The sequence below is a fragment of the Rhinolophus sinicus genome, chromosome 17, assembly GCF_057876585.1.
Source record: "Rhinolophus sinicus isolate RSI-liver-muscle chromosome 17, RSI-T2T, whole genome shotgun sequence".
Lineage (NCBI taxonomy): Eukaryota > Metazoa > Chordata > Mammalia > Chiroptera > Rhinolophidae > Rhinolophus > Rhinolophus sinicus.
The window spans coordinates 189,317,433-189,337,553 of record NC_142517.1 but is presented as its reverse complement, the minus strand read 5'-3'; the positions used below and the strand labels follow the sequence as shown (position 1 = coordinate 189,337,553).

At 37.6% G+C, this 20,121-nt stretch overlaps 1 long non-coding RNA gene across 1 annotated transcript in view; it reads right to left on the bottom strand.

Moving 5' to 3' along the window:
• Positions 1-20,121, bottom strand: part of LOC109445101 (uncharacterized) — a 220,119-nt gene that overhangs the window by 192,508 nt on the left and 7,490 nt on the right. The window contains exon 2 of the long non-coding RNA XR_016019633.1: positions 4,338-4,381. This is a non-coding gene — a long non-coding RNA (uncharacterized LOC109445101). The remainder of the gene's footprint in view (positions 1-4,337; positions 4,382-20,121) is intronic.

Genomic DNA, 20,121 nt, shown 5'->3' with positions numbered 1-20,121 from the left:
AGCCTGTGTTCTGAATAGTCATTTTTTTAAACGTGTTTTTGTAAAATAGAAAAAAAGTCTGCAGGAACAATTCAGTAGACTGACTTTTTAAAATAAACAATTTCTTTTTTTAATTAAAATTAAAAATAAACAATTTCAAGAACAGCAGTGCTCTCATTTTGTCTAATCAGGAATAACTAGAGAAACATGTTCTTTTTCATAATGGTCCACTGATCCACTGAAAACTGTCAGTCATGTATCTCAACCAGCAAAAAGCAGCAATCAAGGATGACACACAAGATTAGAAATTTGCTGATTTTTGCTATGCCAAATCATGAGTTTCATGCTACAATTCACTCTCCAAACAACACAGTATTATAAGCAACAATGATGCAGAGTGAGTATGCTAAAATTCTATTGAAAAGGAGGGGTGTGTGCTCTTATTCTGGGTAGGTTTATAAAGGTTTGTCACAGGGAGAATTGTCCAGCAATGGTCCACAAATTCAGAGGCCATACCCAGGATGTAAAGGAAAGAATGTATACAAGGATGATGTTTCTTTGATACCCAGGATGAAGACAGCAATCTACTTCCTTTGCTTTTGTGATGGAAATTTAGAAAGAAGGTGAAGAAGAGAAGGAGCAGCCGGTAAGATGACCAAAGCAAGCAGTGAAGAGTTTTCTCTTAACATGTCCCTGGGGATGGTAAACCATGCGTACCTAAGGCTTCAAGTATTTAAAATAGTCTAAGAGTATTGCTAGTTGGGAGATAACGCAGTGAGGAGGAGGAGGGATGCCTCCTTGCAAATCCCCATCAGACTCCTGGGATCCTCACTGATCTCTAGCTCTAAGTAATTAATTGAGCTCTAATTAATGTGTTGCCAGCACAATCCAACTGGCTTTTATTTCTTTCAGTGGTGTTAGTGGATTTTCCCCATACTCTTGAAGCCAAAGGTTAAATTTATAACAATTCATGAATCCAGCCATTCCCCCACCAGAAAACTTAATGGTTTCAGACACATAGAGAATATTCAGTGATTATATCTGGACTGACATGAATTGGTCCTGTACTGTGACCTATGAAGGTGCATGGCCAGGAATGTAGATATGAGAAGAGCAGAGAAGGGTCTGAGTCCCTGACTGCAACTCCCTTCACAGACCTCAATGCACTGGTTGTGCATTGAGTCTGGTGTGTGGAGGGCAGCTTTCCCCATGATGGTCTGCCAGACAAAGCCATAGTAAATCCCTATGGTCAAGCCTGAAAAATCGCACATAGATTTTTAGTGGGAGCTAGACTCCCCATTACTGCTATCTTAGTGAAAGTTCACTTTGCTATTATCCAGACAAGCCTAATGTTGTTGAGATTCAGCCATCCTTGAGTGGATTTCTAGTTGCTCTTTCTTCTCCACTGCCTTTGACCAAATATGGACAGGACTCGGGTACAAAGAATGGTAATCATGGTTAACTACAGAAAAATAATAATGGTATACGTGTTCATAAACATCCATTTGTTTACAATGATCAAGAATTTACAAAGCTGGGGAGCAAATGAGAATGACAGGTGCCCTTCTTCCTATTTCTTTGTGTTTCTGCTCATATTTATGGATGAAGCATTGACCAAAGTATGGTTAGAAATACTGTTCTAAGTGTGAGGAACTGAGTCTGGAGGGAATCTCAGCTCTTATGTTCCAGCATGTGGGTGTGTGATGAAGAACTAGAGATACCTGCTCTGTGCAGAGCATGCATCAAAGCTTCTTGAAAATAGGAAATTAAAAAGGAGACCACCAAAAGAAAAAGTTATAAAAAATGCAAGAGCTTTACCTTTAGACTTAACAATCTAGGGAGTTAACTTACATGTGTAGCAGACAAAAGCTTAAAAGCTTTTCAGAAATTCTAAGTCAGTTCAAGTTATTTGGGCCACCTACAGTCAGATATTTAGATTATGTTAACCTCTGCTCTACATGGTTTAGGTAGTTCGTGTGAGTTTTTCATCCAGTGGCATATTAATAACTCTGTTTTATCTAATCTCATGTAATAAGTAAATAATTCTAATTCTGCCTTTGTGAAATATCAGAAATCCCTGCCTGTAATAGTCAGAATAGGCTACACTATGCTACAGTAACAAGTAAAGCACAAATCTCAGCTGTATAACACAACACACATTTTTCTTCTTCACATCTTCGTCTAGTTTTGGTTGGGTAGTCCTTTTAAATCATTTGATTCTAAGTGGTTATTCAACAGGTAGCTCCCTTCTTGCAACTCAGTATCTTGAAATCCTTCTAATCCAGTCATCTGGACAAAAAAGAGGCACATACACTTAGTTCTTTCTCAGACTACTTCAAACTCATTTCATCGGTGAGAATGATTCACACAATGGCACTTGGATTGTGGGAGAGCACATGAAAAGTTTCTGAGACCTAAAGATCTCAGGCACCTTCACTAAACCTTTTCTTTCCCACTAGATACAGGGGAAAGCTCTGAAAGGCCTAGAAGTACCTGGTCTACAGGAAAAGGCAGAGTCATCTGTCCTCAGTTCTAGACTGTGTGTTCACTGAGCTGGGGAAATGTGGTTATGAGGCCCCTGTACAACTGAATTCTCTTTGTTTTCCTGTGTTTTCTCTATCTGCTGTTTAAATGCAAATTAGATATTTGTGAGTTTTAAAAAGCCCAATAGCCTAAAGAGAGAATCTATTTTGCATTTTAAATGAGATTTGGAACATTAGCACAGTTTTGACTGGCATCAGTTTATGTCACTTATTCCCTTCTGATCTCCTTTCTTTTACCCTTGTCATACATAAGTCACTTTTCAGATGCACCACTTCTTTGTGCAGTGTTTGCTCAATGTTGGGGAGCTTGGTGGCTCATGTGTGAATGAGCAAGCAGTGAACTAAGAGTGGACAGACACAAAATAAAGTGTTTGGAAAATATAATTACAAACAAAATCTCTTGCCTACCCAGAAAAACTTCTCCACAAAAGCAGAAGAGAAAGAAAACAATTCTATTACTGAATAAGCATTAAACCAGCATGTGATGGGTACCACAGCAACCCACTAATGAGACTGCAAAAACCAAGAGAAATCTTACTTTGTTATATAGCCAGGCAAATACATCTTACATCCATGTCCTTAAGATAAACCACCAAGCAAACGGCATCTCTTGCCTATCACCAGGAGAAGCGCAAACCCTGCTGCTCACTGCGTCTTGGTATCACTCACCAAGGAAAACACAACATGGCTGTTAAAGTAACCAGAGTGGGCCCAAGTCACTCACGCCAGGCCCCACAGCAGCAAACCAAAGCGTAACTAAGTTCCTTTGCTCAGCTCTCCCAGAAGAGCAAAGCCTAGGTCAACCAATCAGCGCTTTACTGCTCAAAACTTCACTTCATATAAGGAAAATAACCCTGCTTTAACTAACGAGAAAATGCCCAGTACAGTAAGTCCTGACTTAACATCATTGATGGAGTCTTAGAAACCGCAACTTTAAGAAAACGTCGTATAATGAAACCAATTTTTACCAGAGCTTAATTGATATAAAAAAGAGTTAAGTCTCTATGACATATTTTTGGTCACAAAAACATCACCAAACTTCCTGATAAAGACGCAAATCACTTCTAATATTAAACATTGAAATAAATGTGAGCTATGCATACATTTAAGAAAAATTAATAAAAACAAAGAAGATGATTATTTTCCAACCTGCTTATTTCCGTTCAGCGTGCCAGGTGGCCAGAATCTCTGCCAGCAGGTCAGGGTGCAGGCGGGATCCACCCTGCACAGGACGCCCTTCCATCTCAGTCCACACTCACACACACACACCCACTCACTCAAGACAGGCACAATTTAGATGTCATTTCACCTCACTGCACATCTTTGGGATGTGGGAGGAAATCAGAGTCCCTGGAGAAAACCCATGCAGACATGAGGAGAACATGCAAATTCCACACAGACAGTGGCCCCAGCCAGGAATTGACTTTTCTCACCAACGTTATAACAAAACAACATTAAACAAAACGACGTTATTCAAGGACCTGCTGTGTAAATTCATTGAATGATGCCCAATTCATGAATCACAGAAGTAAGCCAGTAAGATATCCTCAGTTGAATTTTTGACTACATATGTAGTATGACCAGAAATGAATATCCTCTTGTGTCTTTCTTATCATTTGTTGTATAAACTTAACTGTACAAAAAAATGTAGAAAGTAGACTTCAAATCATAAAAATATTAGACATACATACATATGAAGAGAACAGAGGCTTCATTTAGGGTGTGCTTCTTCTTTTCTAAGGTTCTTCAAACAATGATCCAGTTCATCCAAATTAGCATTAATTAAACTGTGGTGTCGCATTTATTTGCTCTTACCTGTTTTCTGTTTTGGGCTAATCATTCTTTTGAAAAGAGTTGCACTGCAAAAAAAGAAAAGAACTTGGGGTGAAGGGGAGAAATAATGGCACAATCAAGTCTAATATTTATAATCTGAAGTTGTGTGTGTGCGTGTGTGTGGAAAATTAGTACTTTGGGATAAATACAAAACTCCCTGTGGTCATGAAACTATAGGGGAGTGACCCAGGAATGAGAAGACAACCAGAGTTTATAGCTAATCTATTCCATTTAACTTTTGATTATAGCATTTACCTAGCAAGTGGGATCCAATTCGGGTGTGAATCATACTGCCTCTGGGAACAGTTGTCTAAGTGGCTGGAGCTCTCTGCTGCCATGTGGGATTTTACAGGCACTCCAGGGCACAGCCAAGAGAGGCGCCAACAACAAAGGCTCAGCACCTAGTAAGCAAGACTCACAATCACGTCCGTGTTCTTTTCCTGAAGTCCAGAAACCTGTCTGGGCGGTGCGGCCTACTCATTCATATTATTAGGCGCTGTCAAGAGCTCTTCCTACCAGACTAATAATACCTGGAGGTCTGGAGTCCCTCTGTGAGATGCCAGGGAAAAGGGCATCTCAGATTTTGCTCTCACAGAGGGCGGAAAGGGCGGTTTTTAAGAATCTATCAATGATGTTAAGTCAGGACTTACTGTACTGGGCATTTTCTGATTAGTTAAAGCAGGGTTATTTTCTTTATATGAAGCGAAGGGCTGTCTTAAAGTTGGGTGAGGTAACTAGAGCTAAGTGGCAAGTGCTGATTGGTTGACCCAGGTCTTGCTCTTTATAAGAAATTTGGAGGTGGTTCTCGATTGTTTTAGTGGCTTAACAATATAAGGATGCTGGATATGTGTCTCTGCAAATCTTTTGTCATCCTTTTCATGGTGTCAAGCTGGCTGCAGCAGATCCGAATCTCTCATCTGAACACAGCGACCTCCCAAACAGAAACCAGGTAGGAGATGAGGGTGATGAGAGGAGCTCTTTTTTCTACAACAACTCCTCCTGTCAGTAAAGAAACGTATTGCCCAGAAGTCCCCAACAGACACTCCCTTATGTCTCATTGGTCAGCACTGGGTCTCCTGGCTAACCGCACCTGTAAGAGAGGCTAGAAAAGCCACTGGGAGGCAGACATGAAACGGAAGTGTTGGTGAATAGCCAAACAACAGCACAGAGATCCCACATATGGTTGTACACTTCACAATTCTGGGCGAGTTTTTCATATCATATGCACCATAAATTTCTAATCAAAGCTGTAATGTATTTTGAAGGGCCATTTTTTTCTTTTCTACGTAAAGTGCTCATATGAGTTAGCAGCAGCCTCAAAGCAGTTTCTGCTACAAACTTAATAGATAATTCCAAACCGTCATCCAAAAGTGTTATTACCCACTATTACCAACGGCATAGGAGAATGCTATTTTCTTTGCACAACTGTCAACACATGTGTGTGTGTGTGTGTGTGTATATATATATATATATATATATATATATATATATATATATGACAATACTATACATATTTTAAACCTCATTGTTTTAATTTACATACTCTTATTATTCCTGCGGTACACGGTACATGCTTTCATACATTAATTGGCTATTGGTGTTTCTTCTGTAGTTTGCAAATTTACACATTCTGATCTTTCATACATTTGGTTTTGATTTCAGAGTTCCTGGTCCTCCAGGGACTTCATTTATCTAGATTCCTATCTCCAACAGCTTTACTTAAGATTATTTGACAAGTTTTCTTTTTTAATTGCAAGTTGCCTTGAAAGACATAAGAAATGTCCAAACCTGTAGAGAACTTTAATGAATTTATTTGAGCCAAACTGATGACAATTGCTGTGAAGCAAAAATCTCAATGTATTAAGAAAATGCTTCAATTAGGAATAGAGAGTGGAAATGTAATGGCTCTGTGCTATGTCAGAGGGATAGTGGTTGGGGGGAGAGGGGTTCACACAGTGTGAAGGATATAAATGATAAACATCTAAGTTTTGCTTTGTCTTGTGCACCTGAAACTAATAAAATTATATTAAAAAAAAGAAAACGCTTCAGAGAATGGCCATTTTGCTACTTATTTCATACATTAGAATCAAAGGAGGAGACACAAGGATTACATGAAATCCACTGGTGGTAGATTAAGAGGGTGGGAGAAAGCAAAGCAGGGAAATGTCTGGGATTGGATTAAAAGCAAAACACAGAGACACATACTTCTTTTACATTGGTGGACACAGGATAGTTAATAATGAACATTAACAGCTCGTAGATAGTATTTAAGGAACAAAATAACATGACGGGTTCTGCAGTTTCCTGCTCCGGTGCTATGGGTTGTACCCTGAGCGGTCCAGAAAAATGGATAATGACATTCCAAGGGTATGTTATCTTAGATGCCAAAAAACAATAGAGTCTCATTTAAGGTAAAGATTGACCTTTGTCAAGGAAGCTACAGGCCAAGGATGTGACTGCCTGTCATGACTCGTTTTCAGTTAGGAATTTCTGTGTTCAGACCATCCTATGAGGTTACTTTCGGTCTCTGAGTTTGTACGGTCTGCCATGCAGGCCTGCCCTGAGCTTGTCAGGTTTAGTATGTAGCCCCTTTTTCATTCACAAACTACAAATTTCTGAGAAGAGTAAACTATTTAGCCATTGGTAGAATGAAATAAAAATAGAGTTCCTAGAAAAGAGGTGAAGTTAGGAGGAGAGTAGAAACACGGGAGAGAAGAAGCTTGGTGTCTTGGTCTGTTTGGGCTGCTATAACAGAATACCATAAAGTGTGTGGTTTATAAATTACAAAAATTTGTTTCTCAGAGTTCTGGAAGCTGGAAATTCCAAGACAAAGGACAAAGTTTTTTCTCTGTGTTCATATTAGGATAACTTTTCCCTGGCTTCTAGAATGCTTAGTGCCAAAGTTAAGACCTTCCTCCATCCTCAATCCCAGCTTCAGCTCTCCTTTTTGTTTGTTTTCTGTCATTACTTTCAAATTTACTTTTTAATTTTATAATTATATTAATTCTTGTTACCTCCCTTAATTCCATTCATTAAATTTATGGAATATTACTAAGGATATAACTCATATTTCATGATCAACAAATGACAGAACTATTAAAATCAATCAATTTTTATTCTGTGACATAGAAAATTCTAAGCAAACTGTTCAGATCATTCGTAAAGATGTCTTTAAGAATCTTCCTAAAACAGTCTTTGTACTATTCAAATAACAAATTGAAATGAATTTATTTATTTGGGCTTATTTCTGCAGAGAGCATGGGGAGACTAATTTTAGAAAAGTGTAATTAAACCCTACAGAAATATGAAATTCCAAAATGATCAGTTTTCATTAGCTGGAATAATTTTCAATCGTCTCTTAACAGTATTTTCTGATTAGTAATATATTTTAATAATGATGTCAGAGAAATGGGCAAGTTTTTTTATTCCTCCTGAAAAGAAATATACTCGAAGACATTTACACATTGATATTGGGAAGTAATTTCTAATCAACACTTTATTGATTTCCTAGTGGGTTTTGTTTTTATTTCTTGAAGCAACTCTTTTTTGTTTTGGCAAGGCAAGATAAACATACATGCAAAAGAAAATTATTTAACTTTAGCTGCAAGTTATTTTTAAATGGGAAGGACATTCTATTCATCAAACAACTGGTTATTGACTTGATTCAATATTCCCACCACCCTTCAAGCTAATGACCAACTAAATTACTTCATTTTAAACGCTTATAATTGGTCTTTGATTTGAAGTGTATTGAGTACGTGGCTAAAGGACAGTCAAAACAAAAATTATTCACCAAGTGATCTCCACTGAATGGTCACTGACTACACTCTAGTATAAAACTGTACTCTTGCGGCAGAAAAAAAAAAAACTGTACTCTTGAATGAGTCTGTGTGTATTGTAAAGTACACCATAGTGAATAAATTAGGTACATGTTTCTGATATTGTGATTTATAGCTCCCAAAACCTTTGGAATTTCCTAAGTGTTGAGAGTGATAAATGCCTTTGTTATGTTAACAAGATAACTATTGGCAAACACTGAAGGATAGGGGCTGGTTATCAGTGGAGCCAATCATGTGATTAGAAGGTTGGAAGTTTCAGTTCCACCCCAGCCCCGACTTCCAAGTAGGGGAGAGAGGCTGCAGTGTTCAATCATTAATGCCCAATGATTTAATCAATCACATCTATGTAACGAAACCTCCATAAAAAAAAAACCAAAAGGATGGGGTTAAGAGAACTTCCAGATTGAGGAACACGTGGAGATTGGGAGTATTTAGCACCTGGAGAGGGCTTGGAAGCTCTACCCCTCTTCCCACATACCCTATGCATCTCTTCCATCTGGCTGTTCCTGAATTATATTCTTTCATAATAAACTGGTAATTTAGTAAGTACATGTTTCTCTGAGTGCTATAAACCTCTCTAGCAAATTAATTGAACCCAAGGAGGGGGTTGCGGGAACTTCCAATATGTAGCCAATCAGAAGCACAAGTAACAACCTGGGTTTTCAACTAGCTTCTGAAGTAGAAGGGACCGTCTTGTAGGACTGAGCCCTCAACCTGTGGAACCTGATGTTATCTCTAGGTAATCTCAGAATTAATTAAATTGTAGAACACCCAGCTGGTGTCAGAGGATTGCTTGTTGAGGAACCCCACACATACACATTGGAATTGGAATTGGGTTCAGGAACTCTACTTGATGGGGGAACTGACCTAAAATGGTGGCCCAAGCAGAGAAAGAAGTCCCCAGCCTAAGCCCCAGCCCACTTCCGCATAACCCCCTCCAAGCCACACCCCGAGCCAATCGCCAGACGACACCTACCCTTTCCCCAACTCAGGAAGTCCCTAACCCATAAAAACCTGCTCAAATCCTTGCTAGGGGCTCAGTCTTTGGGAAAGATCCCGCTGAACCCGCCGGCGTAATAAAGCCGACTCTCCTAACTCTCTGAGTGCCGCTTGGGTTCTTTCCGATCCTGGTATCCCTAACATACTTAACACTGAATGTGAATTTTTAACTTTTTAATAAAATGCCAAATTAATTTTTTTTCTTTCAAAGGTATTTTAGAACAAATATTAATTTCATTTTGTGATAAGCAGAACTTTAAAATAGCCCCTGCCTGAGTCCTTATGGGTTGTTTTAACAACAGACCAAGGACTACGTAGCTTATAAACAAGAGAAATTGACTGCTTACAGTTCTGGAGGCTGGAAGTTCAAGATCAGGGTGCCAGCATAGTCAGGTGAAGGCTCTTTTCCAGGTTGGGAAGATTTATCTGTGTACTCACATGTTGGAGCGGCAAAGGATCTCCCTAGCCCATTCTGTAAAGGCATTAATCCCATTCATAAGAGCTCTGCTCTCATGACCTAAGTAACTCCTAAAGACCCTACCTCCTAATACTACCATCTTTGGGGATTAGGATTTCAACATATGAATTTTGGGGGGACACATTCAGACCATAGCATCTCCCAAGATTTCCACCCACTTTTGTACTCACCCCATATAGCCCTCTCCTATTAAGTGTGGGCAGAACCGATTCTGAGTAGGCCTGATCTAATCAGAGGAGCCTTTCAAAGAAGATGAAGTGTTAGAAAGATGCTCTCCTGCTGGCCTTGAAGAGGAACTAAATGTCCTTGAGTTTTACAGCTGCAAGAAATATATTTTGCCATGTGAACTCAGCCTCCAGATAAGAACCGAACACCCCCGCAACACCTTGATTGCAGGCTTGTGAGAGGACCCAGTTAAGTCATAACAGGATCCCTGATCCATTGAAAACTATAATATAATTGATGTGTGTTGTTTTGAGTTTAGGTCTGCGGTAATTTGTTGTGCAGCAACAGAAATCTAATATACATGTCAAATGTAAATGTTAACTTTGATAAGAGCAGCAGTCTAAAAATAGAGTTGAAATTTTTAAAAGGTTGTGGTTGCGTGAGGGAAAAATAATTATTATTGCGGGTAAAACTAATTTAAAGTTTAGATCAACTATTGAAAGGCAATCTATATATTTTCTTCCCATTGATTAGGCAAAATTGAAAACATTGGTATCTATTGACTTCAAATGTGTAAATTTTTTAAATGCTCAAACAGGTGAAATATTTTAAAAGTCAGTCAGAAAATCACAATGCCTCTAATAAATCAGTATGGCAATGAACTTATTTCTAAAGAATTGTAAAACATTATAGATTTGATTGAATATGAAGTAACTAAACACAAGTCTTATAATAATTTGTGAAACAGCGTGGCAGGAAAGATACATTATCCTAGGACTGAAATAAACAACGATTTTTGCTGGTAGTAATTCTCTTTTGGCAGAATTTATATCAGGATTCTCACCTGGTGGAATGTCAACCCAGAATAACAGGCTTGCCAGATTGAATGAATTATAATCCTACCTATGACTGTAAATTTTTAAATTTAAATCTTTTTAAATTTAAAAAATTTTAACAAGTGTCAATTTAAATATTTTAAATTTTAAATCTTTCAAAGCTTTAACTTTCACTAAGTCTCACTTGTTAAACAGAGTCCATTTAGAATCACATATAATTATGCTCGATACCGTTCATGTAACAGACAACCACTATATGAGAGCTTTTACTCTCTAGAGGGCTGGAGTCAATTAGGATCAACATGGAAGTTAAATTTGACAGGCTGCTTAGATTCTAGTCTATGACCTAATCAAAGGTGTTATTAATAGCCCAACTCTCACATATCTTAGAATGGTCCTAAGAAATGACTTCTGGTGAATCCATTCAATTTAAGACTGGCTAAGTAGTAATGATGCAGAAAAATTCAAGAGAAACTAGTTCTAAAATAGAGCTGTGACTCTGACTTTTTAATAGAAAATTTCCCTTCTTGGCCCTCTGTATGCCTTCTTCAGAGAAATATCTTTTCATGTCCTCTGCTCACTTTTTGATCAGATTGTGTATTTTTTTTGTTATTTCTCCAAAGAAGATATACAGATGGCCAAAACACATATGAAAAGATGCTCAACATCACTAATCATCAGAAATGCAAATGAAAACCACAATGAGCTACCACCTCACACTTGTCAGAATGGCTACCATCAATAAGTCAACAAATAACATGTGTTGTCGAGGATGTGGAGAAAAGGGAAGCCTTGTACACTGTTGGTGGGATTGAAAATTGGTACAACCACTATGGAAAACAGTACGGAAAGTCCTCAAAAAATTAAAAATAGAACTACCATATGACCCATCAATTCCACTTCTGGGTATTTATCCGAAGAAAATGAAAACACGAATTTGAAAAGATGTATGCATCCCTATGTTCATTGCAACATTATTTACAATAGCCATGATATGGAAGCAACCTAGGTATCTATCAATAGATGAATGGATAAAGATATGGTGTATATACAGATGATGGAATATTACACAGCAATAAAAGACTGAAATCTTGCCATTTGCAACAACATGGGTGGACTTAGAGAGTATTATGTTAAGTGAAATAAGTCAGACAAAGAAAGACAAATACCATGTGGTTTCACTTATATATGGAATCTAAAACAAAACAAATTAACAGCAAAACAAAACAGACTCAGAAACAGAGACCAAAGGCATGGTTACCAGACGAGAGGGAGTGGGGGGATAGGTGAAAAAGGTGAAGGAGAATATAGTCAATAATATTGTGATAAGTTTGCACAGTGACAGATTATTAGACTTAGTGGTGTGATCACGTTGTAAGGTATAAAAATGTCAAAGCACTACCGTGTTTCCCAAAAAATAAGACCTAGCCAGACCATCAGCTCTAATGCATCTTTTGGAGCAAAAATTAATATAAGACCCAGTATTATATTATATTATTATATTATACTATACTATACTACACTACACTACGTTATATTATATTATAATTATATTATATTATATTATATTATATTATATTATATTATATTATATTATATTATAAAGACTTGGTCTTATATTAAAATAAGACTGGATCTTATATTAATTTTTTCTCCAAAAGACACATTAGAGCTGATGGTCCGGCTAGGTCTTATTTTGGGGGAAATGTGGTATATTGTACACCTGAAACTAATATAACTAATATAATATTGTATACCAACTGTGCTTAAGTAAAAATAAAATAAAATGTCCCTTCTTACCTTTTCCGACTTCATACTAGTTATTGATGAACTGCGTGTAAAAATATCTCTGCTATTCTCATAGTAACCTGTACCTGTGTTTTGCAATGCTTTGTTTTTATTTAATTAATAATTTGTAAACATTTACTTATCATCTGTCTTTTTGAAGAATTCCAGCTTCATATAGGCAAGCCCAGCTCTCCAGTATCTGCCACAATTTCCCTGGTACCCAGCAAAACACCCAGCATTGAGGAGTCATTCAATAAACATTATTTATGCACTAGTATTTAAGAGAAGATTTTTCTATTATTATGTGGTTTATAGAGATTTTATCTCTATAAAAAATTTTCAGTAGATAGGAGGAAGAAAAGAGTGATTTCCTCTGGAATTCAGATACTTAATGAATTCAGGTTCTTAATCAGGAATCATTTTTTAAAGAAATAACAATGCTCAGGTCCCATCCAATTAAAATCTCTAGGGGTTGGGTTTTAAGCATGAGCATTTTTTAAGCCTCAGATGACAGCAGTAAGAACCATAGCACTAAGCCTATAACTCCCAACTTTTAGTGTGTATGGAATCAGCTGGGGTAGCTGTTACAAAGCTGTATTTCTCAGTCTCAATGTGATAGGCTAGGCAATTGTTTCAATTCCTCTCCCTCCGTACCTTTGCCACCTAAGTATGCAGTGCCTTCCCACTGTAGATGGGGCATACTTCCTACCCCTTGATTTCAGCTGAGCCATGTGACTTGCTTTGGCCAATAGGATGTTATCAGATATGACACAGGCAGACTCTTGAAAAGTACCTGTGTGATCAGGCCTGCACACTGGCACTTCTGCCACTGCCATGAGAAAAATATGCTTGGCCTCGCCAGTACCCTTAGGAAGAGGATGAGAGACCTGTGGCACAGAGCCAAATTTATTCAACCAAGCCCAACGTAGATCATCTGATTCCCAAATGTGTGAAAGCCTAGCCAAGATTAGCAGAGCTTCCAGCCAATCTCACCCTAGATCAGCTGACCACCCCCACACACACCACCCCCATCAACCTACAGATATGGTGACTGCTTAGTCAGAATCCTTATGTTTATAACTAATTACAAGCTAACCCAAACTTATTTAAAAATAAAAGAGAATTTTCTAACTTACAAAATAAGCCATACAGGAATCAACATAGCTTGAGAAATAACAGAATCCAAGTATTTAAATGATATTGTCAGAATTTTGTCTCTCTGCACCCCTCTGTGTTGGCTTCATTCCCAAGGAGGGTCTCTGCAAGTGATAGTAAAGCCAGTTACCAATAGCTCCAGGTTTATATTCTACCAGCTTCACCTTGCTAGGGAAAAGATAACACTTCTTTTAAAACAGTGCCAAGAGAAGTCCAAATGTTATCATTTACATGGGTCCTAATTCCTAAACTAATTCCTGCCAATTTCTAAACTAATTAACTGTAATTCTGACTGGCCAGGCTAGTGTCTCATGATTATTCCTTAAGTTGGAGTGTCATTATTCAAAACAGTCACATGGACTGAGCGTGTGGGACATGTTCTGCAAAGGAAAACCTGGGTGCTGTCGCTGAAAGGAGAAAAGATTGCTGAGCGGTCGAATTTAAGAGTTCCAGGGCAGTAAGCCTGAGTTGGGGCTAGCGTACTAGGTGGTTTCGATTTTGTGGAACCCCAGGATGACATTTTTAAAGTAATTATATTAGGGATAGGATCCCCCTCCCTTTGGGATTACTCAGAAGGAAGAGGCATAATTTAGCCAGCTTTTCAAATATTGCAAACAGCATTTTAGATATAGGATTTGTGAAGAAATCATGGTCACTAATGATTAATTATTTCAACCCAATGCCTGGGACTTCATGGTGGAAGTGTCAGGATGCTCTAAGTTCTTGTTTCTTGGTCATTTCTTGGGCTATAGAGAGTTGACGTTATTTTTTTCTTTTTTGTTTTGATTCATTTTCTTGGGATGGAGATCCTCTTTATTACCTTGACCATTAACATGCAGTTTTGCTGCACTTGTCAGGTCTGCTTATTTCTCTCTGCTTGATGTAGAAGAACCACACAAGTGAGAATCAAGTATTGATGCCATTCATACTGGAATTCTCTATTGTAAGGCCCTCAAGCTGAAATCCTGCAGTCACAGGACTAACATTCTAAAAGGTCATTTCCTCATGTCCTGAAGAAACTAGTCCTTCTGAAAAGGGCAAAACAAACAAGAAGCAAAAAATAAACACAACCCCTAGATTAGGTTAAATTTAAGTAATGGATGACTTCTCTGAAGCAAAATCATGTTGCCTAGCAATATCACTCACTTTCCTCAAGTTCTTTTTTTCAATTCAGACCCAGAGTTCAACAATTCTTGAAGATAGTTTTCTTCTTACCAAATGCACACAACCAAATGTTACCTTGAATTGTACTTTTATATAGACAATATCTCATTTAAATCTCAATAAAATACAAAAACTTTAAATAGCTTTGTGATGCTTTTAAAAACAAAATAAATGGAACAATTTAAATATCAGTGATTCACCTAAAAATTATTATTCTCTAAAGCAGTGGCACTTACTTAATCAAAAGTCTTTACAGCATTTGGATGGAGCTAATCAGTGCTCTATTCACTGTCAAATGATGGGACAGGTAGAGGCTGCAAGATTTCACTACTTGTCACTGCTGCTGTAAATCTATTGGTCAAAATAGAATCACAAAGCCAACCCATAACTGAGGGGAGGGGATTATACAAGGGCCCAATTAACAGAAGTCAATAGGTAGTTGTTTTCCAAACAATGGAACAGGAAGCATATAACAATCACTAGTCCATAGCAACTCTGAAATCCAGATGGGCATACCACTAAATCCTTGAATGGAGCCCAGTTCTGCTTCCTAAGAGAACTTTTTCATGGCTCTTTCCTTGGCCCCCTGGCCTGTTGGCTCTGAACTCTGAGTTATGCCTCCTTTTCCATAAGAAATGGTTCACATTTTCAGCTCTGTAGATTTCTGATTCTGCTACTTCTTGAGGATCCAGAGACCTCAAGCACAATTAATGGATCATATGGTAAGATAAAATTTAGTCTTATAAGAAACTGCCAAACTCTCTTGCAAAGTGACTGTAACATTTTGCATCCCCACCAGCAATAAATGAGAGTTTCTGTTGCTCTGCATCCTCACTTTCAATTGTTATTTTCCGGTGTTTTGATAGTATCTCATTGTTGTGTTAATTTCCATTTCCTTAACAACAAATTATATTGAACCTTGCCATCTATATATTTTCTTTGGTGAGGTGTCTGTTCATATCTTTTGTCCATTTTTAAAATTGGGTTCTTTATTTTCTTATGGTCAAGTTTAAGTGTCTTTGTGTATTTTAAATACGAGTTCTTTATCAGATATGAGTTTTGAAACTGTCCTATCTGATTTAAAAGACACCTGCATAAATCAATTATAAACAACCATATTTTCATATAAGATCACATTTTTAGGTACTGGGGGTTAGGACTTCAATATAAGAAATGGTGTAGGGGAGGGGAGCAATTTAACTCATAACAACCAGCATAGATCAGTCAACATCCAGCCCAGGTAAGATCAGCAAAGTCACTTGGCTGACCACCCAGACATGTGAGCAATAAGTGCTTATTGATGTAGGCCACTGACATTTTGTAGTAATTTGTTATGTAGCATCATGATAATAAATGACTGATACACGGACTGTGGACATGATCTAAGAACTCAATTTTTTTTCTATTTCTTAATGGACTATAATGCCCCCCTAAAGGAAAGAGAGACGTTAGCTACATTTTCCAGCACTTCTGGGTGCTTTGTAACTTATCTGATCAACATTAATGGCACAAATAAAACAACAATAACAATAACAACAACAACAAAAACCACTGCATTCTTTTTCTATATTCACTTTCCTTATCTTCTTTCATGAGGTACCTGTTCCTGTCCCATTTAAACAATCTATTTTGTATCTTTGTAAGGGCTAAAAAAAATAATTTCTAACATTTTTCTTTTGTTTATCATAGCTAAGCATTCTCACAGAGAGAAGTTCTCTGGATGATACTATTTATCCATTCTATAATGAAGAGAGCCCTATCCAGAATCAGTATTTGGGGACAGAAAAGCTGAGTGCATTGTTCTCAGTTCCCATCATAATCAACTCATAGGCTTAAAGATATTCCAGTCTTAAATCTGAATCCGAAGGGCAGTTTGATTTATATAGCTTTCAGCTCAATTTGCACATCACTCACTTATCTGTAACAGGTCTGCTGCACAAAGGCTGGATATTTTCTGATCTAGCTGTCAGAAACTGCAATGATTTGATCACTGCACATTGGGGATTCAGTTACACTCATATGACAATGGATAGGAAATTAGAGATGACAATTTAACAAAGCAAAAGACAACATGGCCAGGAAAGAAAGAGTTTATACAGAGTTTGTTCAAGATGAGTCTAGTGAGTCTGAGCTCCTACCACTGTAGTCTTTTCTTGTGTGGTTTGGAGTGCCTTGGCTAAGCAGAAGGTGGGTTGCAGTTGTCACTGTAATCTTTAGAAGGGACATGGCAATTTAGAGTATTTGGGCTGATAGGACCCCAGGGAGAAAACAGTGACTGTCCCTTACCCTCCTTGGTTGTAAAATAGGGAATTGGGAGAAGAGGGAGGCCATTGTATTTGAGGACAGAGTCTAGGTGCATAGATTTAGTTTGGTCTTGGAATTCTGATTGGGTTTTAAGATAGATAGAGTAAAATTTGTGAGTTATTCAAATTGTCGTCTGATTCAGCCCCTAGGAAACTTTTGCCAAGCTCTGGAGGAAAGTGGAGGTGGAGACAATGTGGGAGGGAAAGTGACAATGAATAACATCAATTGGTGTTTGACGAGAACAACATCATGAGAAATATCTGGGAAACTGAGAGCCCACACACCACTCTGCTTGGGGCTGTGAAGCAGTGAGTTTTATGCAGGTGGGGGGTAGGGGAGTGGTTCCCATCCCCTCCAATGCAATACTGTTGGAGTACAGCTGTCATAGGAATGAAGAGAAGGTACTGAGGCAATATCAGGAAGCACACACCAGCCTTTCAGTGATTATTGGGAAGGAACGGATGCCCCAACGTGGTCAGGAGGACGGTGCCATTTACAGGACAAGAGAGACACCTCCAAGGCTCCAAATGACGAAGAGTAGTGGTAAGAGGCAGGTCATGAGTCAGATAATTTTGAGATTCTGGTGACATTGCCAATTACCACTAGGCCAATAATTGGTTTATGCTTAATCACTACTGCTTCCACCTTCCATATGTGTACTCTCTGCACACCATGGAAATCACTGTGTAACTTTCAAGACGATATTGAGGATGGGTTTTATTTTAAAGTCTGAGGACATCAGTATAGAGAACTTGCCACTGGCCTGGGTTTTAGGGTTGTTTTTCACAGCACACTAATGAGAGTTTCATCAAACTCAGAACCATGCACCATGACAAAAGGATAATGTGCCAGAGAACAAATGAAACTTAGAGATGCTGAGATAGAATAAGAATAGTTCTAGGACGTGAGATGATACAATTATGATTGATAAGAATTCCATTATTTTTCACTGGAAGAGGAAAAAGGGAAAAAATCATAACATGACCTCCTTTAACCATTGTGAACATAATCTATTACAGAAGGGATAAAACAGGTAGTTGCAGTGTCTCTGCAAGGAAACTGAGAATGGTGTTATAATTATGTACAGAAGAGATCCTTTTGAATTTGTTCACAGACTTTCCCTCTGACATGTTCATCTTGCCACACTCACATAGCATTTGATTTGGAACTGCTTATAAATGAAATAAGCCATCAGCTTCAAGTCTATTCTGATTAATCTTGTTTTGGGATATTTGAAACAGCATTGGGCTATAGACTATAATATACATGATAATGATGAAAAACAGGAAACGAGAGGTGCTAATAATTCTCTATTCAGACAAAAACAGAAAATACCTGATCTAGACATACAAAACCAACTAATGGTATAGAAATTTAGCTGGTGTCTAAAATCACTAACTAAAAAATCAGTAGTAAGTTTGCCTACCAGTAACCCTAAGATGTCCTCACCAATTTCTTCCTGGAGACTAGACACCAAATATGTGAGTTAAAATGTCACGGCTCCTTTGGAGGGGTGCCATGGTGAGATGAGAGAAGCCCTGGCCTGGACCCAGAGTCCTGTCCCAGGTCTGCCACTTATTCACTGTATCATACTGGACAGCAGCTTAACCTTGATGGTCCTTGTTTTCACCACTGCAAAATGACAGTGACACCAGTCTTGAGATAATTTATGTGAAAGCACTCCTTCACATAAATGAAGGGTCCAAATTCATTTATAAGTAGGGGACAGAGGAAAACAATGAGAGGTAACCTGAAACAAGTAAATTGGATCTGATAAGAAGAAATTTTTAATTATAAAGAATATATAAATTACATATTATAAAAAATTCTATAGAATTATAATTATAATTATTATATATAATTCTCTCTATATATATAATTCTATGTTATTATAAAGAATGTTTTAAAAGTAACTACTGAATAGGGAAAATATTCATAGGAACTCTAGTATATTGCAATAATGGACCCAATTCATTATATGCACTCCTTTTGTCATATGATTTTGCAGTTCCTCTTACTGAATAGGCTGTATTTCCCACTCCTTATATTTTGTCTGATCTTGTGACTTTCTACAACTAATGGAATGTAACAGAAGTGACTTTATTCTCTAAGTAACAGTAAAAATGTTGACAATACAATTTAAGAGTGTGATTTTTGTCTACTCATATTTGACTATACTCATAACTCTACATATTGATTCAATAAATTTATTCTAGATTTGGACTATTTATGTTAATCAGAAACAAAGATTCCAAAACGCTTGACTTCAAGAATTTATTTTATTACACAGTGTGAAACTTTCTCTGGACTCTTGCAATGATCTGTTTCCTTTCCTTTCTTTCTTTCTTTTTTTTTTTTTTCCCCTTCCCTAATGGAAAAAAAGACAGAGAACTTTGAATCAAATTTTAAATGAAACAGTGGGATCAATAAATAAGAAATCATCCCTCGGGCATAAAAACTCACTTGTTTTGCAGTTTTCAATTACTTAAGAAGTGAAGTGGATATTAATGTCTTGAGATATATACCCTGGCTTATTTTCCTAGAGAATGATAATAGCTGCATCTCAGCGTTGTTAAAAAATAAAGAGTAAAAGGAAAGCAAATGTGCTAGAAAAAGTCATTGCTAAAAACTGACTGATTGAGATAATATCCTTAGTTTTATTTCAAAATAGGCCCATTAACTGGCCATTCCTACCCCTCCCTACCGGCACTCCAGTGTTAATAAATGATCTGGGCCAACCCCCTTTATAAGCAGCTAATGATATTTACTAGTGGAAAGTCCATATCTATAAAATGTCCTTTAAACATGGTATTCCTGGATTTCTTCATGTAAATAAACGTGGAATTTATGGATTCATGGAGCATACCTGGAGACACAGGTATACCTGTAGTCACGTAAGCTATGAAACCGCGCAAAAACTTACCTTTTTCGAAATGACTTTTTCTCTTTTCTTTCTCCTTGATTCAAACTGGCCTTGTCTAGTCTAACAGCACCATGAGTCACTTGCTTCTTTTCTTTCCTTATCCTTCTACTTTGGC